General features: G+C 38.5%; 1 pseudogene; it reads left to right on the top strand.

Moving 5' to 3' along the window:
- Window positions 1-14435: 14435 nt before the first annotated feature.
- Window positions 14436-15936, top strand: LOC141508205 (F-actin-capping protein subunit alpha-2 pseudogene; annotated as a pseudogene).
- The last annotated feature ends 7082 nt before the right edge of the window (window positions 15937-23018 follow it).

Here is a 23018-nt window from a genome sequence, read left to right as displayed (position 1 = left end):
ACCTCAGACACTTCATGATTACCTAGCTGTGTGGCCTTGGGCAAGCCACTTAACCCCATTGTCTTGCAAAAAAAAAACCCTAAATAAATAAATGAATAAATAAAAATAAAAAAGCTACTAAAAACGTCTGTATCCTTTAACTCTATAATCCTATTGCTAGTCATGTACCTCCAAGAGGTTAAAGGCAGAGAGGTCCCATAGATGCATCCAAATATTCATGACAGCACTTTCAATGTTAGGAAAGAACTGGAAAAAAAAGATCCCGATGATTGTACAGTGACTAAATTGTCATACATGAATGTGATGTAATAATGTAGTATGGGTAAGGCCATAAGAAAAGTTGCCTATGAATAATTCAAAGAAGAATGGGAAGGCTCATATAAATGAATGTAGAGTGAAATAAATAGAACCAGGAAAACAACGTTATAGGATGAGTACAACTGTATAAATAGAAAGAACAAAACCAAGGAAATGTGTTAGCCCCAAATAAGAATTGAGAAAAAACACCTCTCTTTCTTCTTTGCAGAAGTAGAGGACTATGGCAGGGAAATACTATTTTACTACTGAGATGAGCAAGCCCATCATAACTGATCATCACACAATGTTGCTGTAAGGGTTTACAATGTTCTTCTGGTTCTGCTCACTTCACTAAGCAACAGTTCTTGCAAATCTTTCCAGGATTTTCTGAAGTCCCATCCTTCAAGATTTCTTTTTTTTCCTTAGGTTTTTGCAAGGCAAATGGGGTTAAGTGACTTGCCCAAAGCTACACAGCTAGGTCATTATTAAGTGTCTGAGACTAGATTTGAACTCAGGTACTCCTGACTCCAGGGCCAGTGCTCTATCTACTGCACCACCTAGCCGACCCCCCTTCATGATGTCTTAAAGAATAGCACTCCATCATATTTATATACCATAATTTGTTTAACCATTGACTGAATATTGGTCAATCTGATGGGTGTGAGGTCATACCTCAGATTTGCTTAAATTGCATTTCTCTAATCAAAAATGATTCAGAGCATTTTTTATATGACTACAAATAATTCTAATTTATTTATCTGGGAACTGCCTGTTCATATTCTTTGATCATTTATCAATTGGGGAATGCCTTATATTCTTATAAATTTGACTCAGTTTCTATATATTTTAGAAATGAGTCCTTTATCAGAAATATTAGTTGTAAAATTTTTTCCCCAATTTACTGCATACCTTTTACTCTTGGTTGCAATGGTTTTATCTGTGCAAAAACTTTTCAATCTAATGTAATCGGAGGCACAGTGGATAGAACATGGGCCCTGGGGTCAGGAGGACCTGAGTTCAAATGTGACCTCAGACACTTAATAATTGCCTAGCCCCTTAAATAAAAGTCTAAAAAAATGTCAATTTAATGTAATCAAAATAATACATTTTATATTTTGTAATGTCCTCTTTGCTCTTCTTTGGTCATAAACTGCTCCCCTTTCCACCTCCCTCCCCTCATAAGGAAAAAGTCAGGTTAGCATTTTACATATATATAATATATATATATATATACATATATATATTTACATTAAACATATTTACAAATTAGTTTTTGGCATAAGGAATTAGGATTAAGGGAAGGAGATACATAAGAGATAATTTTTATAAAGTCTTTATCAGATTTAGAAGGGTTGATTTTTTTTTCTGTGTGTTTTGTTTTGTTTTTCTTCCTCTGGTTGGGGATAATATAGTCCATAACTAGTCAAATACAGTTGTCCTAGCTTTCTGAACTGCTGAGAGGTGGTATCATCTTTTATACCTAAATCCCATACCCCATTTGACCTTAACTTTATATAGGGTATTTGTTTGTTAGTTTTGCTGCCATAGTTTTTTTTTTCTTTTAAAATCTTTGTTACACTAATGGTTTTCTAACTAGGGGAGGGAGGAAGAATATATTTGGAAATGGAGATGATGCAAAAACTCCCAAAAGTTAGCAACAAGAAAATAATTTTTTAAAGGGATCCTTGTTCACCAAAAGTTTGGGAACCTCTGAAATGGATATAAGCTGAGGTCTCTTCTATTAAGATAGAATGCAAGCCTGGGGTCAAGGGATTATGTTATGAGATGTTGCTTTAGGTTATAGGACATCTTGCAACAGGAGTTGGCCACAAAAGAAATATTCCAGAACATCCTGTAACATTCCAAAATGACAGTGGAGAAAAGTTGATAAAATGAAACTCCCCCCTTGCAGAAGTTAAGAGAGTTCTTGGGCCTGCTTGGGGGGGGGGGATCTTCCTCAGTTATATGGTACCAAATGGAGGGCAAAGGCCAGTCCATGTTTTCATCTTTTAAGCCCAAATTGCTAGTTTTCAGTCATTTCAGACTCTTTGTGGCCCCATTTGGGGTTTTTCTTGGCAAACATACTGGAGTGGTTTGCCATTTCCTTTTCTAGCTCATTTTATAGATGAGGAAACTGAGGCAAATGGAGTTAAGTGACTTGCCCAGGGTCACATAGCTACTACACAGCTAACTCTTGCTGACTCCAGGTTTAGGACTCTATCTGCCATTCCACATAGCTTCCCAAGTACAAGTTACCTGTGTATTAAAAGAGGAGGTGTTGGGTAATTCCTTGCTTTTGTAACAACCCAGGGTTCTCTGCGATTCTCATATTCTCTTGGGAAGGGTGAAGCAGCTCAGGGGAAATAAACTGCTTCCACAAAGTGTTCTTGAGTGGAAGGTGACTGGGAAGGACACAACGCAGACAGATGGATTCCTGGATTAGCCTACCTGGGCCCTAGCTCACTTGGACTGGCTTGGTCCCCTCCCTCTACATGGGAAGGATACTGTGTCCTGAAAGGTAATTGGCCAGCCCTTTCCCCTATATAGTGGCTGGGGCCAGAGGATCAGGTGACAGATAGCCTAGAGACCCAGACAGAAATACCTCCAGCTTAGGCCATTCTAAACTATGGGGGCAGGGGAGGATTTGGGTGGGAATGTGTTCCAAGGGGGTCACGTTTCAGAGTGCTGGTGGGTCACTCAGGGCAAGGCCCTTCTGTGGAGCTGGAAACTTTCTCCAAGGATGCACAGGCCCTCAGACTGTACTTAACTTCCTAGTAGAAATGGTTCATATCCCTGTTTCCTGATTATAGAGTGTACTGAGATCCCCGGAGCCCTGGCCAGCTAGGACCTGTGCCTTAGGGCTAGAGGCTGCTTGATCTAGTCTCTTGATGTTCCAACTACTCAATCCAAAATTCAGGTCAGATTTTGGGGGTGGGGCGTGAGCAGGGCATTCTAATGAAGACAGTCATCCTCCAGCCTGGATGCCACCCTGGGCCAGCCCCTCTGTTCCAACCAATTGGGCTGGAGGGAGTGTATGAGGGTGGAGTAGGGAGGAGGGAGCACTGCCCACTGGGCTTAGAGCCAAGGGTCACAGCTCATTTGTCAAAAAACCCAAAGGAGCAAGTTGGCAAGGCTGGCATTTACCAAGTCCTGGGTACAAGTTGGGCCTGATCCCAAAGTCATCCTGTCCTGTTCACTCCTTGTGACCCTTGGCAGGGTTGACCTAAGACTTGGCAGGCCCAAGGTAGAGAAGGAGACTCCAGGGCCCTTAGGCAAAGGTTCTGGTTCTCAGGTTCTCTCTTCCCAAGCTGTTTCTTCACACCCCCCGCCCCTTAATAAGAGATGGTAAGAGAGCGACTGAAGCTTGGGGGTTGAAGGAAGGGTCTAGAGGAGAAGGGGAAAAATCTTTCCCAGATTGGCTCCATTTCCTGTTCCCTAGGTCCAAGACTCTGAATACTGAGGGAGAAACTGAGTGGCTTGGGGTGGGGAGGAACGGAGGCACTGAGGCTTTAACTGGAATACTAAGGAAAGGATTTCTGCCTGGGTCAACATCTCTCCAAAACTAAACTCTAAGGGATGGGAGGTGGAAGTAAAGTTTCTGTGTGTCAGTAGAAAAGGGAGAGGAGAGGAGAGGCCCCAGAGGTAGAAGAGGATAGGATCATCCAGTCTTGTTGGAGCTAGAAGGAAATAGGTCTGGATTCCAGAGGACTTGTGTTCAAATTCTTACCCTGTCACTCACTGGTTGTATGTTAAGCAAGTGACTTACTCTTAGAGGGTAATTAGACCAAATTTTACAATTTGTGATTGCACCTCTCTCCAATCTCTCATCTTTCCTTTCAATCCCTAACCTCAAAAAACAGACCTTTCCTTTTCTTTTTCTCTTCCAAGGGACTGAAAAATAGAAAGAAAGAATCATAAGTTTAGAGACAAGAGAGACTTCTGAGGCCATCTAGATCAGATGGGAAAACCGAACTCATAGATCTTAGAATTGTTGTTCAGTTGTATCTGACTCTTCATGACCTTATTGGGGGTTTTCTTGGCAAAGATACATTTCCTTCTCTAGTTCATTTTTCATACAAGGAAAATGAGGCCCAGGGCTAAATGACTTGTCCAGGGTCACATGGCTAATAAGCATCTGAGACCAGGTTTGAACTCATGAAGATGAGTCTTCCTGACTTCAGATCTGTCATTTTTTGTACTATGATACCACCTAGCTCCTCTCTCTAGGATTATCAGACTTCTCCAGAACTAGAATGTCCAGTCCCTTTAGTGATTTGCTCCTTTCATACAAGTAGTCTGGGCCAAGTCCTTTGATTTAAATTGATGCAACATTATTTTTCTTCCCTGCATGGCCTTCTAACTCTGATCTTTGGGAGTTGGTACCTTTGGTCTTGGCCCTCAGGACCCAGAAAGACTCAGAGTAGAGTGGTGTCCACCTTGGATATCAAGGTCTTGGAGTGAGAGGAAGGTATCTTTTCACTGCTCAAGCCCCAACCAAGTCACAGACTAATGGACTAAGGACTACAATAGAGCATCAAAAGATAGGCTATTTTATCATATTGTCATAAGTCTGTCACCATAAAATTGCCATATCAGTGTCCTCCTGGCATTATAGTAAATTGTGGGCCTCAATAACATGATCCCTGTGAAAGGTCTTCTGTGTCCAGACCATCACCAGAAGTCCTCTCTCCTACCAGATCAGATCATGGGATGAAGACAGATTTGGAAAAAAGCAAGGAGGAGGATGTCTTTGCACGAATATCCCGTCACTATAATCACCATAACGTGCATGTCATATCATCACTCATATATTAGCATGGTCTTCTTCTGTTTGGAAGGACATCTTCATCTTGGGACTTTCAGGAGCTGGGCGGCCCCTGCTGGCCACAGGTTACACTATAAAACCCTAATAGTGCACAAGCAGGGGAAGGGGCTTGGGAGATCTAGCTGATGTGAGTGCTTGGGAGGAAGGGATTTCCCAGAGGAAATAAGCAAAGGAGGAGGTTCAGCTAGATAATCAATCAGTTAGAAGCTGGGGAAACTGATCTTTGATCACTCCAAACCCTGGATATTATCTTTTGTAGCTCCTCCTTCCTTTCTTCTCCACTTCTTTAATCACCAAATTATTAACATGGATTAGAGATTTAGAGGCAGAAGGAATTTCTGGGTCTATCAAGATCAATGATTTCATTTTACATATGAGAAAACTGAGGTCCAGGGAGGTTAAGTGATTTTCCCTGGTCATATTGGAAAGAAGAATAATTGTATTTATTTAGTTCATACAGTGTGCCAGACACTTTACAAATATTATCTCATTTCATCCTCACAACAAACTCTGGGAGATAGGTTCTGTTATTATTCCCATTTACAGCAAAGGAAACAGAGACTGAAGTAATTTGCCCAAGTTTACATAGTTAGTAAGTATCTCAGGCTAGATTTGAACTCAGTTCTTCCTGATACCAGGTCCAGCATTATATCCTTTGGGTAATAATAATAATAATAATAATAATAGTAATAATAGTAATAATAGCTAAAACTTACATAGCTCCAGACACTCTACAAATATTATTCAATTTGATCTTCACAATAACTCTGAGCAGTAGGTACCTTATTATTTCCACTTTACATGTGAGGAAACTGAGGCAAATAGAGGTTAAGTGACTTGTCCAAGAGCACATGACTAAATATAAATCTCAGCAAGATTTGAATTCACCAGACTCAGCACTTCATCCACTGTGCCACCTGGCTGTCTCAGTGAATGGCAGGATACAAGTAAAATCTTTAACCTCCAGAACTAATGTTTTTTTCTCCCCATTATATCATTTTCATCTTGGATGATAATATTTAAATCTGGAAAGAATCTTAGAAAGCAGATAACTTCTTTTTTTTTTTTTTAGGTTTTTGTAAGGCAAACGGGGGTTAAGTGGCTTGCCCAAGGCCACACAGCTAGGTAATTATTAAGTGTCTGAGACCGGATTTGAATCCAGGTACTCCTGACTCCAGGGCCAGAGCCTTATCCACTATGCCACCTAGCCACCCCGATAACTTCTTTAGAATTGAATCTAATCCTTGGACAAATCACTTAACCCCATTGTCTTGCAAAAACAAACAAAAAAATAATCTAATCTAGCCCAACACCTTCATTTTACTGAGACCTGAGGAAATCTGAATTTAGTCTTATATGTACCTTAAATTTTGGAAAAACAGATTTCAAAGAAAAAACAGAATAAAAGAATGGGAGAGGCTCAAAAAATAACATTCTGAAAGCATCACGAAAAGCAATTCCAATGAGAGGGGAAATGGTTACCTGAAGAGATCAATGTTGATGCACTGGGAATTGGGATTTTAAAAAGAAATATACAAAAGATGGAAGCAAAGCCAAATCACATAAGATGAAAATAAGAGCTTGGCAAATCAAATTCCAATTGGAAATGCCAAAACTCAGAAAGAACTGAACCTGTCAAGGGAAGTAAAGAGCTTTCAGATTATAGTGGAACGGAAGAGGAAGAACACACAAGGGAGATTTTTGCTTGGGACAAAGATAATTGACAACAGGGGGATGGCAGAGCTGCTCAGTTAGGATTTTACTTTGCTTTTCTCTGCAAAGGAAATGACAGAACTAAAACAGTTAGAAAGCACTTAGTTGCCCTTGATGACTTCAAATCATTTGGCCAAAATTATTTGCATTCTCAGCTTCTGAAAGAACTGGCAGATGGATTGCTGAGCTATGGCCAGTGATATTTGGAAGATCATGGAAAATGGGCAGGCTACCACAAGGCTGAAGAAGATCATATGCCCTGGCTTATAAAAAAAAGGCAAAAGAACAGAGTCTGCAAACTGGAGGCCAGAGAGTTTGATTTTCATGTCTGAGAAAATTCTAGAGATCAGTCAAGAAATGATTGATGAACATCTCAGGATCAGTGACAGCAAAGATCCAGCATGGCTTCATTAAAACAACAACAAACAAATCTATCTTTCTTTCTTTCTCTCTCTACTTGGAAACAAAAAATCAACTTCAAAAATATAAGAAATGGGAGGCATGGTTAGCCAACCATGTTGTTCGGAGAAAAACATAAGTGTTTTAATGGACTGAAAAGTCAATGTGGATCAATAGTGTCGATGACCATGTTAATGGTAGCCAAAAATGTTGATGAAATATTGGGCTGCATTAAGAGGGACATGGAAAAGAGGAATTAGGTACGTGATAATCCCAATGGACTCTACTGTTATTAGTATTCCTCTGGAGTGTTGTGTTCACTTCTGGGCACCATAGTTTAAGGACACTGATAAAATGGAGACTATACAGTGGAAAGTAAAAAGGATAATGAAGAACCTTGCATATATGTCAAATAAGAAGAAGAATCATATTTGGCATTTAAGAAGGTTTGCAAAGTATATATACTTGGGGGTTTTTTTTAGTTTTTTAGTTTTAGGGTTTTTTTTTTTGCAAGTGGCTTGCCCAAGGCCACACAGCTAGGTAATTATTAAGTGTCTGAGGTCAGATTTGAATTCAGGTACTCCTGACTCCAGGGCCAGTGTTCTACCCACTGTGCCACCTAGCAGCCCCATATATATATATATATATATATATATATATATATATATATATACATATATATGTATATATATATATATATATACTTTATAAATATATCCTTTGCCTTCACTATTAATGATAATAATAACTAGTAGTTTTAAAGGTTTGAAAAATACTTTATATAGATTATCTTTTATCCTCACTACAACTCTGGAAGGAGGATGCTATCATTAATCCCTTTTCTATAGGTGAGGAAACTGAGGCAGATGATAAGTGACTTGCCCAGGATTGTACAACCAGTAAATATCTGAGGTTGAATTTGAACTCGGCTCATCCTAAATCCAGATCTAATATTCCATTTGCTATGCCATCTAGCTGGGATTTGATTCAAGGGATTTAGTCTAGAGAAGAGAAACTTCAAGGAGGTACATGATAGCTATATTAAAGTGTTTGAAAAGCTTGAAAGGAAGGAGGAGGACATTTGTCCATAGATGGCAGAATCAGAAATAATAGGGAGATATGGCAAAGCAGCAACTTTAGACTGGCTAACTTAGCAAATTGGAGCTATCCAAAAGTGAGATACACTGCCTTAAGAGGTGATACATTTTCCCTGTTCCCCCATCCCCTTCCAGGGCTTCAAGCAAAGGGCTGGATGACTTTTTGTCAGGTCCATGATAGTGAAAATGCCTTCCTGTGGGGGTTGAACCAGGTGGTTGCTAAAGACTCCTCCAATTCAAATTTTGTGATTCTATGATTCAGTAACTGATGTGACCCACCCACTAAGACACGAGTAAGTGAGTGGAAAATTCGAGATTAGAATCCAGATCTTCTCACTCCACTGCACTGATTCTCATCCTTCCAGATTCATTTTGAACCCCAACTCCTCCAGAAAGTCTCCCTCCTTCTCTAGATTCCAATAGCATTTCAGATTTAGCCCTGGAATACAAAAAGGATCTCATTGGAGAAAGGAATTATGATTATTGGAATTCAGAGCCAGATCCTTCTGTGACTGAGAAGATAAGTTGTAGGGAACTGCCGAAAGCACATAGAGGTTCAGTGACTTGCTCAAGGTCACACATCTAGTATGTTTCAGAGACTTGAGCCAAAACTTTTCGGATTCCAAGCCCATCACTCTAGTCTCCATATTGTACCACCCTGGTCTTAGTTGTGTTGCTATTTATTTGTTCCTTTTGTATGTCTGTTATTTTCTCTATTTCTTTTGTATCTATCTGGTACTTTGTCCTAGACAATAAGCTTCCTACAGGCAGCAATCATGCCTTTATAACTATCAGGGTATCAAGTACAGAGCAGTGGCTCAGAGATAGCATGTTTAAGACATAGCATTCTATAAAGTAAAAAAGAGCATAGCAGAGAAAAAAGGAAAACTTAGAAATATAAAAAAGCTGGATAACTTTGAAAACACTGTGTAGTATTAATTAAATAGATTTTCTTGAAATAGAAATTTATTATTTTATATTGAATTCTCTCTGTGTTCTGCTGTGTACATGGCAATGTTCTTTCTTTTTTTGTTTTGCATTTAAACTTAAAATCAAATTTTAAAACTTACCCCAAAAAAGAAAGAGTGTCTTCTGCTCATCGATTGGGGAATGGCTAAACAAGTGGTATGTGATTGTGATGGAATACCATTATGTTACATGAAATGACAAGCAGGATGCTTTCAGAAAAACTTGGGAAACTTATATGATGCAAAGTGAAGTGAGCAGAACACAATATTGTATGATGAACAATTTTGAATGATTTTGCTATCTTCAGCAATGCAACTATCTAAGACAATTCCAAAAGATTTTTGATGAGAAATGTTATTCACCTCCAGAGAAAAAACCGATTGAATCTGAATTCATCTCAAAGCATGCTTTTTGTTGCTCTTACTTTTCTTGTTTTTTATCTATACTTTCTTTCACAATATGACTAATGTTAAATGTTTTACATGACTGTCCATGCATAACCTATATAAAATTTCTTGCATTCTCAATGATGGGGGAGGGGATGGAGGGAAAAATTTGAAACTCACAATTTAAAAAAAATGAATATTAAAGGTTGTTTTTAAGGAAAATCTTAATAATTGAGTTGCATCAAATAAAAAAAGAACAAAATCCATTCCCAATAGATAAGTGGTTGAAGTATATGAGCAAACAGTTCTCAAAGTAATTACAGACTATTAATAACCATATGAAAGATTGCTCCAAATCACTAATAATAAGGAAATGCAAATCAAAATAACTCTGAGGTTTCATCTCATACCCAGCAAATTAGCAAAGATGATTTAAATATAGGAATAGCCTATATTGGAGGACCTGTTAATACGTCTAGCCATTCTGGAAAATCATTTGTAATTACAATAAGAAAGTGACTAAAAGGTTCATACTTTTTTGATCAAGAGATTCCACTGCTGGGACTAGGTACCATTGTACATCCATATTTATAGCACCACCTTTTGTATTAGTAAAGAACTAGAAACAAAGTAGCTGCCTGTGTATTGAGGAATGGTCAAACAAGTTATAAATGTAATGTAATATTATATGAAATGGTGTTTGCAGTTAGTTGGTGCAATGGCTAGAGTGCCAAACCTGGATTCAGGAAGACTAATCCTCCTGAATTCAAATCTGGCCTCAGACCCTTATTAACTGGATGAGACCCTGAGCAAGTCACTTAACCCTGCTTGCCTCAGTTTCATCATCTATAAAATGAACTGGAGAAAGAAATGGCAAACCACTCTAGTACCTTTGCCAAAAAAGCCCCAAAATGATAACATGAAGAATCAGACATGACCAAACAATAACAATATCAGAAATGGTTAACATAAGCATGGGAGGAGTAATGCAAAGCAAAACCAAGAAAACTATGCACCACTACTACAGCAGCATAAATTTTTTTTTAGAAAGTGAAAAATAGTGAAATTATAATGACCAAGCTTGGCCTCAAAGAAGAGAGAGAGGAGAATTTATTTCCCTCTCTTCTCTGAAGAGGGTGGAATACTTTGTGCAATGTCAAATTCAGTTGAGTTTGTTAGTTTTGCTGAATTGTTTCCTTTTTCTCATTAATTTTTTTGGTTATAAAAGATATCTATATTGGAAAATGTAGGTGGCACAAAAATGATATATGTATATACATTTTTATATTTATGTATTTATTACTGTTGTTATTCAGTCAAATCCAACTCTTCATGACTCCATTTGGAGTTTTCTTGGCATAGACTGTGGAGTGGTTGATCATTTCCTTCTCCAACTCATTTTACACATGAGGAAACTGAGGCATATAGGGTGAAGTGACTTGCGTAGGGTCACCTAGTTTGTAAATGTTTGAGTTCAGATTTGAACTCAGGTCTTCCTGACTCCAAGGTTGGAATCTATCCACTGTGACACTTACCAAACAAGTAGAGATAAGAGGGAAAATAAATTGAAGATACTAATCTCAGAGGGACAGTGCTAGCATTAAGGGGATCAGAAAAGATTTCTTCCAGAAGATGAGCTCTTGGGGCAGCTAGGTGACACAGTAGATAGAGCACCAACCCTGGAGTCAGGAGTACCTGAGTTCAAATCCAGCCTCAAGACACTTAATAATTACCTAACTGTGTGGCTTTGGGCAAGCCACTTAATGCCTTGCAAAAAAAAAAAAAAAAAAAGATGAGCTCTTAGCTGAGACCTGAAACCAAGGGATGGAGTTAAGGAAAGAGAGCATTCCAGGTATATGCTTGGAGTCTGAGTTGGTGTGATGTACAAAGGCATGTGGTCTAGGCAACTTTTTATGGCTAGAATTTGCAGAACAGGTGCCAATCCTTTTTGGTAAAGGGAAATTCTTCATCAGGACTCCCATACCAAAGAAATCACAAGTGTAGACATAAAAATGAATAGCATCTACTTCATAGGGTTTTTGTAGGGAACAGAAGAGAATATATCTGTAAAGCACTTTGAATACCTTAAAGTGCTCTCTATCCTTCTTTTCTGTCTTAACATATATGTGTGTGTGTGTGTGTGTGTGTGTGTGTGTGCGCGCGTGTGTGTGTAAAACACAGATACATCCATCAACTATTTTTTAATATGGAAGAAGTAGACTTGACAAAGTGGCTAAGAGAGCTGACTTTGGAGTCAGAAAGACCTGAGTTCAAGTTCTAACTCTAACTCTGACTCTTACTACCTGGGCAATTCAAGGATGTGTATTTAACTTTTCAGTGTTCAGTATCCATCTCAGATAGAAATGGCTCCCTGACTACTGCATGTTGACCTAGAAACATTATGTTGTATTGTATTTTTATGTTTTTGGCCATCTACAACAAGTTTGATATTTCTACTCTAGAAATTTTCCTAAAACTAGAAATTACAGAGAAGGTGCAGACCTGAATTGATGGAGGGAATTTCCTCATCTGGGAGTTCCCTATAAAATCCAGACTCAGATCCTATCAATTCATCATCATCATGATCATCATTAGCTCCACTGACTGGTTCTTTGGAGTCTTGGGAGTATAACTATGAATTAGAAAGGATCTCAGGGACCATTTAGTCTAACTTCCATTTCCCCTATAAGGAAACTGAGTTGCAGCAAGACCTGTGAGGCCCAAGATCACCCAGGGGTTAAGTAACAGAGATGTGATTTGAACTTAGGTCCTCTCACTCCAAATCTAACCTATTTTCTATTGTAACAGACATTCAGAGGAGAATAGAAGAATGAATGACCAATGTGTCACAAGACTGAGGGAGAGGTCAAATGATGCCCATCTCCCAGAGATAACTTCAAACACAAAGGGAGCAGGGAGGAACAAGGAACAGTATATGGTGTTTGGGTTACCTGTTGGAAATGGCAGCCAGGAGACAAAGTCCTCCCAGATAATCTGGAAAGGATTAGATAGTTGAATGATGAAAGATATGACACCCTATCAGGTAACAGAGACTGGGAGGCCTACCAGTTTGTGAGCAACACCTGTTGGGATGATGAGGTGATGGGGTGATTCATTTCAGTCACAATCATTTGCTACTCACAGAGCACCTTGATGAATCACAGAGGGGTATGAGGACACAGCACAGGCAAAGAATCTTTGACTCTGCATACGGAGTTAACTGGACAACTTTCTCCAGAGGAGATAACCTATAAGAGGTGGCCTAGGGATGATGACATTGAATTTGGATTGAGTGATTACTTTGGTTTAATTTTGCATATATAGTTTGTATATATTTAAATAGGTAAATAGCTACCATTAGAATTTTAGATCCTATGAAGCAGGGATTGCTTCATTTTTTTTTAATTTTATATCCATAGTATTGAACAGTGTTTAGCACAGGTGCTTTTTGGTTGATTCCCTATCACCTCTGGAATCAAATACAAAAATTCTGTTTGACGTTCAGAGCCCTACATAACCAATCCTTTCCTCCCACTTTTCCATTCTTTTTTGCATCTTACACTATTCTCTGTTCCCCTGCAGTATTCTTTAATTTCATTTTAAGATTGACTCTTCTTTTTCAGTACTAGTGACTTGGTTTTCTTCTCTCTTTTTTAATCAAATTAACTAAAAGTTTGTCTATTTGTTGTGGTTCCCCCCAATCAACTCCTTGTTTTATTTATTAATTCAATGGATTTTTTTACATTCAGTTTTATTAATCCCTCCTTTAATTTTTAGAATTTCCAATTTTATGTTTAATTAGGGATTTTTAATTTGTTCTTTTTCTAGTATTTTTTAAATTACATACCCAGTTCATTGCTCATTTTCTATTTTATTTAGATAAACATTTAAAGATATAAATTTTCTTCTAATTACTGCTTTTGCTGTACTTTTCAATCTAATGACACTGGTCTCCTTACAGTTTCACAAACAAAACCCTCCATCTCTCAGCTCTGGTTATTTTTCTGTCTTTCGTGCCCAGAATGCTTTTCCTCCTTGTCTCTGCCTTCTAGCTTCCCTGGCTCCCTTCAAGTCCCAGATAAAATCCCACCTTCAAAAGGAAGCCTTTCCCAATCCCTCTTAATTCTAGTACCTTCTAGGGCAGATATGTGACACAGTGGATAGAGGACCAGCCCTGAAGTCAGGAGGACTGGAGTTTGTGGCCTTAGGCACTTTCTTCCCCAAAGAATTATAGTGTCTTCCCTCTATTGATTATTTTCAGTTCATACTGTAGCTGGTTTGTACATAGTTGTTTGTATGTTGCTTTCCCTGTGAAATTGTGAACTCCATGAGAGCACCTTATACTATTTGCCTTTGCCTTTCTTCTTATCTTCAGTGTTTAGTCCAGTGGAAGCTACCTTAGAAAGATGACCTGGTTCAAATATCTTCATTTTACAGATAAAGAAACTGAGACCAGGAGAGGTTAAGTTGCTTGCCCAATATTAAACAAGTAGCAAATAGCATGGGCAGAATCTAAAATTCATCCTACTGTACTATGATGCCTCTGCAATAGAGACAGAGCTCTAAGATAGGGTAGCAAATCATATAAAATATTTGGGTTAGCTGAGACAGTGTCTCCAATGGAGTGCCACAGGTTTTTGCTTGACCCTGTGTTGTGTGACATTTATTAAAGGAGAACATTGGAGCACTTGGGTAAAGGTCTATAAACTGATCAATCAACAAACACAAGAAACATGTGTATCAGGCACCATGCCAAGCTTTGAAGAGATAAGTAAAGGTAAAAAAAAAAAAACTCTCCTCCTTGTCCTTAAGAAACTTATTTATCTTCCAGTCAAAAAGACAATATGTAAATATGTATGTATATATATATATATATACATGTATATACATATACATATACATATATATATATAATATATATATATATATTATATATATATGCATACACACAAGTTTCATACAGAGTAGGTAAAATGTAATCCTAGAGGAGGGGCAGTTGGTGGTGCCGTGGATAGAGTGCTGGGTCTGGAGTCAGGAAGACTAGTCTTTATGGGTTCAAATCCGTGAAAGTCACTTAACCTTGAAAGTCACTTAACTGAAACCTTCAGTTTCCTCATCTGTATAATGAACTAGAGAAAGAAAAAAACGAATCACTTCATTATCTCTCTTAAGAAAACTAAAATGCAATCATGAAGAGTCTGAATGGAAAAGGCTTCCTGTAGAAGGAGATATTTAAGATATGTCCTGAAACAAGCTAGGGAATTTTAAGAGACAGAGATTAAGAGGAACATTATTCTAGGTATGGAAACAGCCAGGGCAAAGTGTTGGAGGTGGGAAATGTGGTGTCAAAGCAGTTGTCAGATGAGGAGAAGGTGCACATAGCAGCAAAATTCATCATCCATGCCCCCCCAGGAGAATTTAATGAAGTATTTAATGATGTTCGATTACTGCTTAATAATGATAATCTTCTTAGGGAAGGGGCAGCTCATGCATTTGCACAGTATAACTTGGACCAGTTTACTCCAGTAAAAACTGATGGTTATGAAGAACAGGTATTAATAACAGAGCATGGTGATTTAGGAAATGGAAAATTTCTGGATCCCAAAAATAGAGTCTCTTTCAAATTTGATCATTTAAGAAAGGAAGCTACTGACCCCAGGCCCTATGAAGGTGAAAATGCCATTGAAGCTTGGAGACATGCAGTGGAAATTGCCATGAGAGCCTATGTAAAGGAACATTACCCTAATGGGGTCTGCATAGTTTATGGTAAAACTATAGATGGACAGCAAACCATTATTGCATGCATAGAAAGTCATCAGTTTCAAGCAAAAAACTTTTGGAATGGTCGTTGGAGATCAGAGTGGAAGTTTACAATTACTGCTTCTACCACACAGGTGGTTGGTATATTGAAAATTCAGGTTCACTATTATGAAGACGGCAATGTTCAACTAGTGAGCCATAAAGACATACAAGAATCTCTAACAGTGTCTAATGAAGCCCAAACAGCAAAAGAATTTATTAAGATTGTAGAAGCAGCAGAAAATGAATATCAGACTGCCATCAGTGAGAATTACCAGACTATGTCGGACACTACTTTCAAAGCCTTACGTTGACAGTTGCCAGTTACACGCACTAAGATTGACTGGAATAAGATCCTTAGTTACAAAATTGGGAAAGAGATGCAGAATGTTTAAGATGAACACTGCATGACTGGATCATTTTAGTGTCCATGTATAAAAATAAAAATATTACAAAAGTAAAAAAAAAAGTTGCACTAAGATTTTGGAACCATGTTGTACTTGTAAAGAAAAACAATGTCACTAATAAAAGACAGGAGAGATAGAATTATATAACAATCTGTGCAAAAGATCTAGGCACTTCAGTGAATTGCTGGTTAACATTGTAAAATTATCCCTAAGAGCTACCACCGTCTAAAACAACATTGATCAATCAATCAAACAAGTAATCTCCTATATGTCAGACACTGTGGAAGCAACTAGGGAAAACAAGGATAAAGAATGAAATAACTCTTTTTCTTTTTTTTTAATTTTATTTATTTAAGGCAATGGGGTTAAGTGGCTTGTCCAAGGTCACACAGGTAGGCAATCATTAAGTGTCTGAGGTCAAATTTGAATTCAGGTCCTCCTGACTCCAGGGTGGGTGCTCTATCCATTGTACCACCTAGCTGCCCCAATAACTCTTTTTATTTTTTGTTTTTGTTTTTTTTAAGTTTTTGCAAGACAATAGGGGTTAAGTGGCTTGCCCAAGGCCACACAGCTAGGTCATTATTTAGTGTCTGAGGCCAGTTTTTGAACTCAGGTCCTCCTGACTCCAGGGCCAGTGCTCTATCCATTGTGTCACCTAGCTGCCCCAGCTCTTTCTTGATGAGTATACTTATGGGCATTAAGAGGGGTATAGTATTCAAATTTAAAGAAGGCACATCCCCCCCAACCCTATACTAGTTAAACCACATCTAAAGTATTATATTTAATACAAGGTCCAATATTTAGGAAAGATAAACTGTATTTACTGGGTAAACTGAGTCTACAATAGACATAGTACTTATGAAATATACATTCCTTTGCTCTAATTGTGACATTTAAATATTCAATTTGCTCAGAGACTTCCATTCAGGCATCTGATCCAGGGCTGGGGGCGGGGCAAGGGATCCCCTCAATTGAAGCCTGGTGTTGTTTTAGAATCTTGTGGAGGGGATGGGATAGACCAGAATGGGAATGTTCCAAAGAAAAATGCAAGTTACCTTGAATAAATGTAAACAGCAAGAAACTCTCCTATTCCATGGGAAAATTTTCACATGCCCTAGGCCATTCCTGGTATCATGCCTTCTTTGTTCTGTTTCTATATACTGTATTTCCCCTTACTTTTGGGGCCTGAAATTTGAAAAAAAATGTATTACCTAAAGTTATTGAACTCAAGTTTTATCCATCATGAAATTCACGGACCTTCTGCTCATAGCTTTCAGGCTTCTTTTGGGCAAATCTGGTGCATGGATGCATGCTTAGTCCATTCCATTTCATGAACCTGAAGCATCAATTGTTTCCTCCTTGGAAATCAGTAACATCATTTTCATCAGCAATTCTTCTTGCTTCATGCTGAACCATCTTTGTGGACACAGAAATTCCAACTGCCCTTTGGTCTTTAGTCCCTATGTTCAATTCCCCTCTCTAACTCAGGCCATTCTACTGACTTGCCTCTCATGGACTTCTGCTGGGGTATTTTCAGGAGGGTTTCTCAGTTGGAGGAGGAACCAACTTAAATTTAGTAGCACGATTTCCATTCACTTTTGCAAACTGGCATCACTTGGAACTTGAATTCAGCTCTGGACGAAAATCTTTTCTGAGCCATTTCTGGGCAGAATGTGGAAAAATGTCACCTAATAAACCAGCACCTAATGCAAAACAATGAGCTCAAAGCCAACAATTACAAAAAGTAGTAAATGCAAGTAAAAAAATCTACAACCACTGTATAAGACACTCCCAGTTTTTAGACCCCAACTTTTCCAAAAAAGGATATATAATTATACATGGGAAAATACAGCAATACCTGACCTACCCAGGAGTTGGGGATGAATCCATCATCCTAGGATGATTGACTTTTTAATTAATTTTTTTTTTTAGTTTTTTGCAAGTCAAATGGGGTTAAGTGACTAGCCCAAGGCCACACAGCTAGGTAATTATTAAGTGTCTGAGGCCGGATTTGAACTCAGATCCTCCTGACTACAAGGCCAGTGCTCTATCCACTGTGCCACCTAGCTGCCCCAATGATTGACTTTTTATGAGTAAATTCCCTTAAATACCCCAATCAACCTAATTAATCCCAATAAAACTTTTTCATAACTGAACTGGTATGAGTCTCTCTTTTTTTGGTAATTAGTGTTTTTTTGTAGGGTATACCACTCTACAATAGGCATAATTATGGAAAAATAGTCTACTTCCTTACATTTGGTGTAGAGGACAGAACAGATCTGCTCCCTTACAAATCTTTCTTTACAATGAACTTTGTCAGTCAATGGGTAAGCCTCAGTATTTGAAAAGATCAACTAGATGCCACTATAACCTCTAGGAAAAAGATAAAACTTAGGTCAATAGTGGTTCAACAAAGCCTTTCTACTGGCTTCTGTGACCTGGTTTGTAATTCCAACTTCCCCAAGATGCCTGAATTTCTCAATTCACACCTAAGCTTGAGTCTGAGATTGTTATAGAAGACCTCTTCAGCTAAAGGACATTACTGGTATCATCTTCCTACATAGTGGTTTCCTTTCAATATATTGGAGCTGTACATCTAATTTACTGCAGCTGTCTTTGTATTGATTGCTTTTCCATATCACAATGACTATACCGTCATAGGTGTGTATTCTGGCTAGACTGGGTATATGCCCAGGTTCACCAGGTCTCAAAAAAAAATACTATTTTGTGTCTTGTTTTTTGCTTGTATCTTCTTTTTCTTTTCTTTCTTTTTCTTTTTTTTTTCTTGAGGCAACAGGGTTAAATGATTTGCCCAGGATCACCTAACTAGTAAGTATGTGAATTTAGATTTGAACTCAGGTCCTTCTGACTCCAGGGCCATTGTTCTATCTGTATTTAAAAAAAGAGAAGTTTAGTTGTTAATTTTTAGAAAGTTTAGTTTAGCTTATTGAGATTAAGAAAGAAAAAATCATGGACCTAATAATGTCTTAGAATTCAATAAATATTCACCTTTGCAAAAGGAACTATCATTCCCTAGTTGCATAACCTATTGACATGTGCTACTCTTTTCTATATACACTCTATTCCTTTTTGTAGTAATTTCATCTGTTACAGTAACCTTACTTATAGATGGCCAGCAGAGGGCACTGTGGGTGTTGGTGAATCTGTCTGTTCCTCTAGAGATTCTCAGAGTGGCTGCTTAAGCCTTCTTCAGTTGGATATTAATTCCCTGAATTTCATTGCACAATGTTCTGGTGTCAGTCTAGGTATGTGGGGTTATGTGTATCTGCAAGCAAATCACTTGGCTTGTCCTCCACTTCTGTTAAACTATCAACCTCTACCTCTCAAAGGCTGATTATTTTTGCAAGAATTTTAAGCAATTTATCTAAAAGAGAAGCAAAAAAGGAAATAGACACATTTGTCTCAGAAGGGGCCACCATTTCCTTCCCCCTGCCACTTCCACTGAGCTGGAGCCTTGCTTTCATGGGCTCCTACTGCAAAGTGAAATAAACAGAAAGTTGGGGGAATCTAACCCCTAAAGAAAGAGACTGATGGCTTCTTTAGCAATGTCCCCAGAAAAAATTCAAGACATCAAAAGAGATTCTCTTCACAACTGCCTCTAAGCTTCACCTAGAAAGTCTTGGACTCAGAAACCAATCATGATTCTTCCATGAGTCTCTGAGACAAATGTCCAGGATACATGTACTAGGTAGTACCACCAAACATTTGAGAGGTGTGGTCCCTAGGGAAGAGCAAAAGTTGGGGATGAGAGTACCAGCTTTGAAGTCAGGAGAACCGGGGTTCAAATCCAACCATCACACACTTGGTACCTCCTAACTCTGTGACCTTGAGCAAGTCACTCAACCTCAATTGCCGCACCAAAAAAATTAAAAAAGTGACCTTAAAAAGACTTATATGAACTGATGCAGAATTAAGGGATCACAATCAATAGGATAATTTATAAAATGACCACAATAGCAGGAAGAAAAATAACTTTGAAAGACTGAAGAACTCTGTCAAATTCTATTATCAGTCATGACTCTAGAACAGTGATGATGAAATACATCTTTCATATCATACAAGAAGTAAGGGACTAAAGGTTCAGAATAAGACATCTTCATGATCAATATGTAAATTTGTTTTGACTATACTTATTTGCGTGTGTGTGTGTGTGTGTGTGTGTGTATGTGAAGAAAAATGAAAAAGCTTAGAAGGAAGCTAAAGGAATTTCAGAAAAAGATACAGATGAACAAAGATATGCTGGTACTATTGTTTTAAATGTAACATATCCTTAGTCATGTGAAATTAAATATATATTTAAAACAAGTGGTACAAAATAGATTCACAGTTTCATATAAATTTTTAATCTATTCTTTGTTAAAAGTTTGTTATATACATTAATAATTTTTTTAAAAAACAAAATTCTGATTATAGATCTATAGATGTATGTCTATATGTAGATATGGTACTCCAGCCTGTGATTTCATTGGAAATTTCTGACTTCCAGTGAAGATACTCCCTCTATCAATGATACACACATTACTTCTCTGTATTTATATGTCTACATATATGTGTTCTATACCATATTTATCTAGTAATAAAGTGAAGAACCACAGAGACGCTGGAGGCCAATGAGATAGTGAAGAAACAAGGGCAGGAACTATTAGAGGAACTTCCCCAGGGTTTTTGTCCTGAGTAGAACAATCCTGACTCTGCATGGTCTCTCTTCAAATATATATCAATAATAATAATAATAATAACAATAGTTATTGTCCCTGATTCTTGTCTATAGGGTTTTTGGGCAAAGAAACCGCTGGAATGGTTTGCCGTTTCCTTCTCCCGTGGACTAAGGCAGCCAGAAGTTTAGTAACTTGCCCAATACAATCAGTGTCTGAGGTTGAATTTGAACTCAGGGACTCCTGACTCAGGCCCAGTGCTCTATTCGCTAAGTTGCATAATGGTCTCATAATAAAAACAATAACAATAACAAGCATTTTTATGGTACTTTTTAAAAGGTTTTTCAAAATACTTTACAAATATTTTCTTATATTCTCACAACAAATCTGGGAGTTAGGTGTTAAGGCAGAAGTGAAATGAATTGCCCAGGGTCACAGAGCTAGGGAGTGTTTGAAGCTAAATCAGAATTCAGATTTTGCTGACTCCAGGTCTAGAACTCTATCTACTTAGCTACCTGGCTAGCCATCACATCCTCTCTTATCTCCAGGCTAAATGATCCCCATCCTTACAACTAATACTCAGATGGTGTGATCTTGAGACCCTTCCTCAGAGCAGAAGCATCTTCTAGAGCAGAGGTGAGGAACCTCTGGTCTTATTGGTCTGGCATTATCCAGGCAATCATAGGCAGGATTGGAAATTCAATAAATCTAGGAGCTTTTTAGGGCTGAATTAGTTAAAGGTTTAACTAAATGTAGTGAGAGAATGATGTTATAAATATCCAAATGGAGTGGCAGAAAAAGGTTCCCTGCCCCTGCTCTAGAGTCTAGATGCTCATCAGCGTAGGTCTATCTTTGTTAACTTTTATTTAGTTTTCAGATTAAAGAAGTAAAGAGCAAACTAGTTTTGAATCCCCAAAGTATTTATTAGGAACCCCCAAATGACCGCTGACAATGAATTGATTCTTCTTCCATCCTTGAAGGCCTTCAAGCAGACTGGATGAATATTCATTGGGGATAGTATAGAAGGAATTTTAGGGCAGACAGTTTAGACTAAATCCCATTTGAGGCTTCTTCCCAATCCTGAGATTATTGACCTCTTGCCACTGCCACCATTGTTCTCAATCCCATTTTCTCAAACTCACTATTTTCTGTTCTCATCCTCCCTCTTCCTACATTTTGTCTTCTCCCTTGCTATCCCCACCCTCTAAACATCTAAATATCCCCACCCTCACTTTTTTCTAACTCACTGATTCCAATATGACTTTCTCTCACCTCACTGTCCCCACCTTGTCTAATCTACATGGATAGAGCACTGGCCTTAGAGTGAGGAGGACAGAAGTTTGGAGTTCAGCCTCTGACACTTGACACTTCCTAGCCATATGATCTTAGGCAGGTCATTTCACCCTGATTGCCTCACATCTAGGGCCATCTCTGGTTGTCCTGATTCATATTTGGCCACTGGATCCAGAGGAGAAAGTGAGACTGGTGACTTAGCACAGCCCCTTCTCACCCAAATCCAATTCATATACTTGTCATGGCATCACCTCCCTAATGCTGTAGTCTTTTTTGAAAATGAAGGACAATGAGGCAGCTAGGTGGTGCAATGGATAAAGCACCAGCCCTGGAGTCAGGAGAACCTGAGTTCAAATCCAGCCTCAGACACTTAATAATTACCTAGCCATGTGGCCTTGGGAAAGCCACTTAAGCCCATCTGTCTTGCAAAAAAAAAAAAGAAAGAAAGAAAAAAGAAAATGAAGGACAAACATTAATCTACCTCTGATTATTCTACAATCTCCACCCTCTCTCACCGCCTTCATCATCTCTTGTCCCCATCTTCCTTGGCCCTACCCTAACTATCCTTGCTCTTACAGTTCCCACTCTCACTGACCAAAACAACAATGTAAGGTGGCTGGGGTCATTTTGGGCTTTGCTCTTTTCCTCCTTGTTCTGTCATCCTGTAACCTCTTTTTGACCCCTCCATCCTGAACCACTGGGAAATAGCTCTGAGGTCAACACCTTGTGTCCAGTAAATCCAAATATATTATTATCTGTGACTTATCAGTAGAGTGACCCCTTGTCAGAGTTTTCCTGGGTCTCAGACTCTATCCTCTAAAGCTAGAGAAGTAGGGTGACCTTTAGGACTAGGTGAGAGGACCCAGATCCCAGATGCCACCTTCAGAGCTGACCCTTTCTGGCCAGTGGAGCCCCCATATAAGTGGGGAAGCCACGAGGGGTCAGAGGGCTGATCCTGAATCAATGGACAGGGCCCTAATCAGGATTGGTGAGAGGGAGACTTTGCTCAAAGGTTATTCAAGATCTCCAAATCCTATTGGTTTGGGGACAGCTGACTTGTCTTAGATTCCTGAATCTTCTATCCCTTCCCTTCTAGGTTTCTTATTTCCTGTCTTAAAATCTCCTATTTTCCCTAATGACAGGGAGAGGAGGCTTTG

This window comes from Macrotis lagotis, chromosome 1 (genome assembly GCF_037893015.1).
Source record: "Macrotis lagotis isolate mMagLag1 chromosome 1, bilby.v1.9.chrom.fasta, whole genome shotgun sequence".
Classification (NCBI taxonomy): domain Eukaryota; kingdom Metazoa; phylum Chordata; class Mammalia; order Peramelemorphia; family Peramelidae; genus Macrotis; species Macrotis lagotis.
The sequence above is the reverse complement of the archived record's forward strand: the minus strand, read 5'-3'. Positions and strand labels throughout refer to the sequence as shown.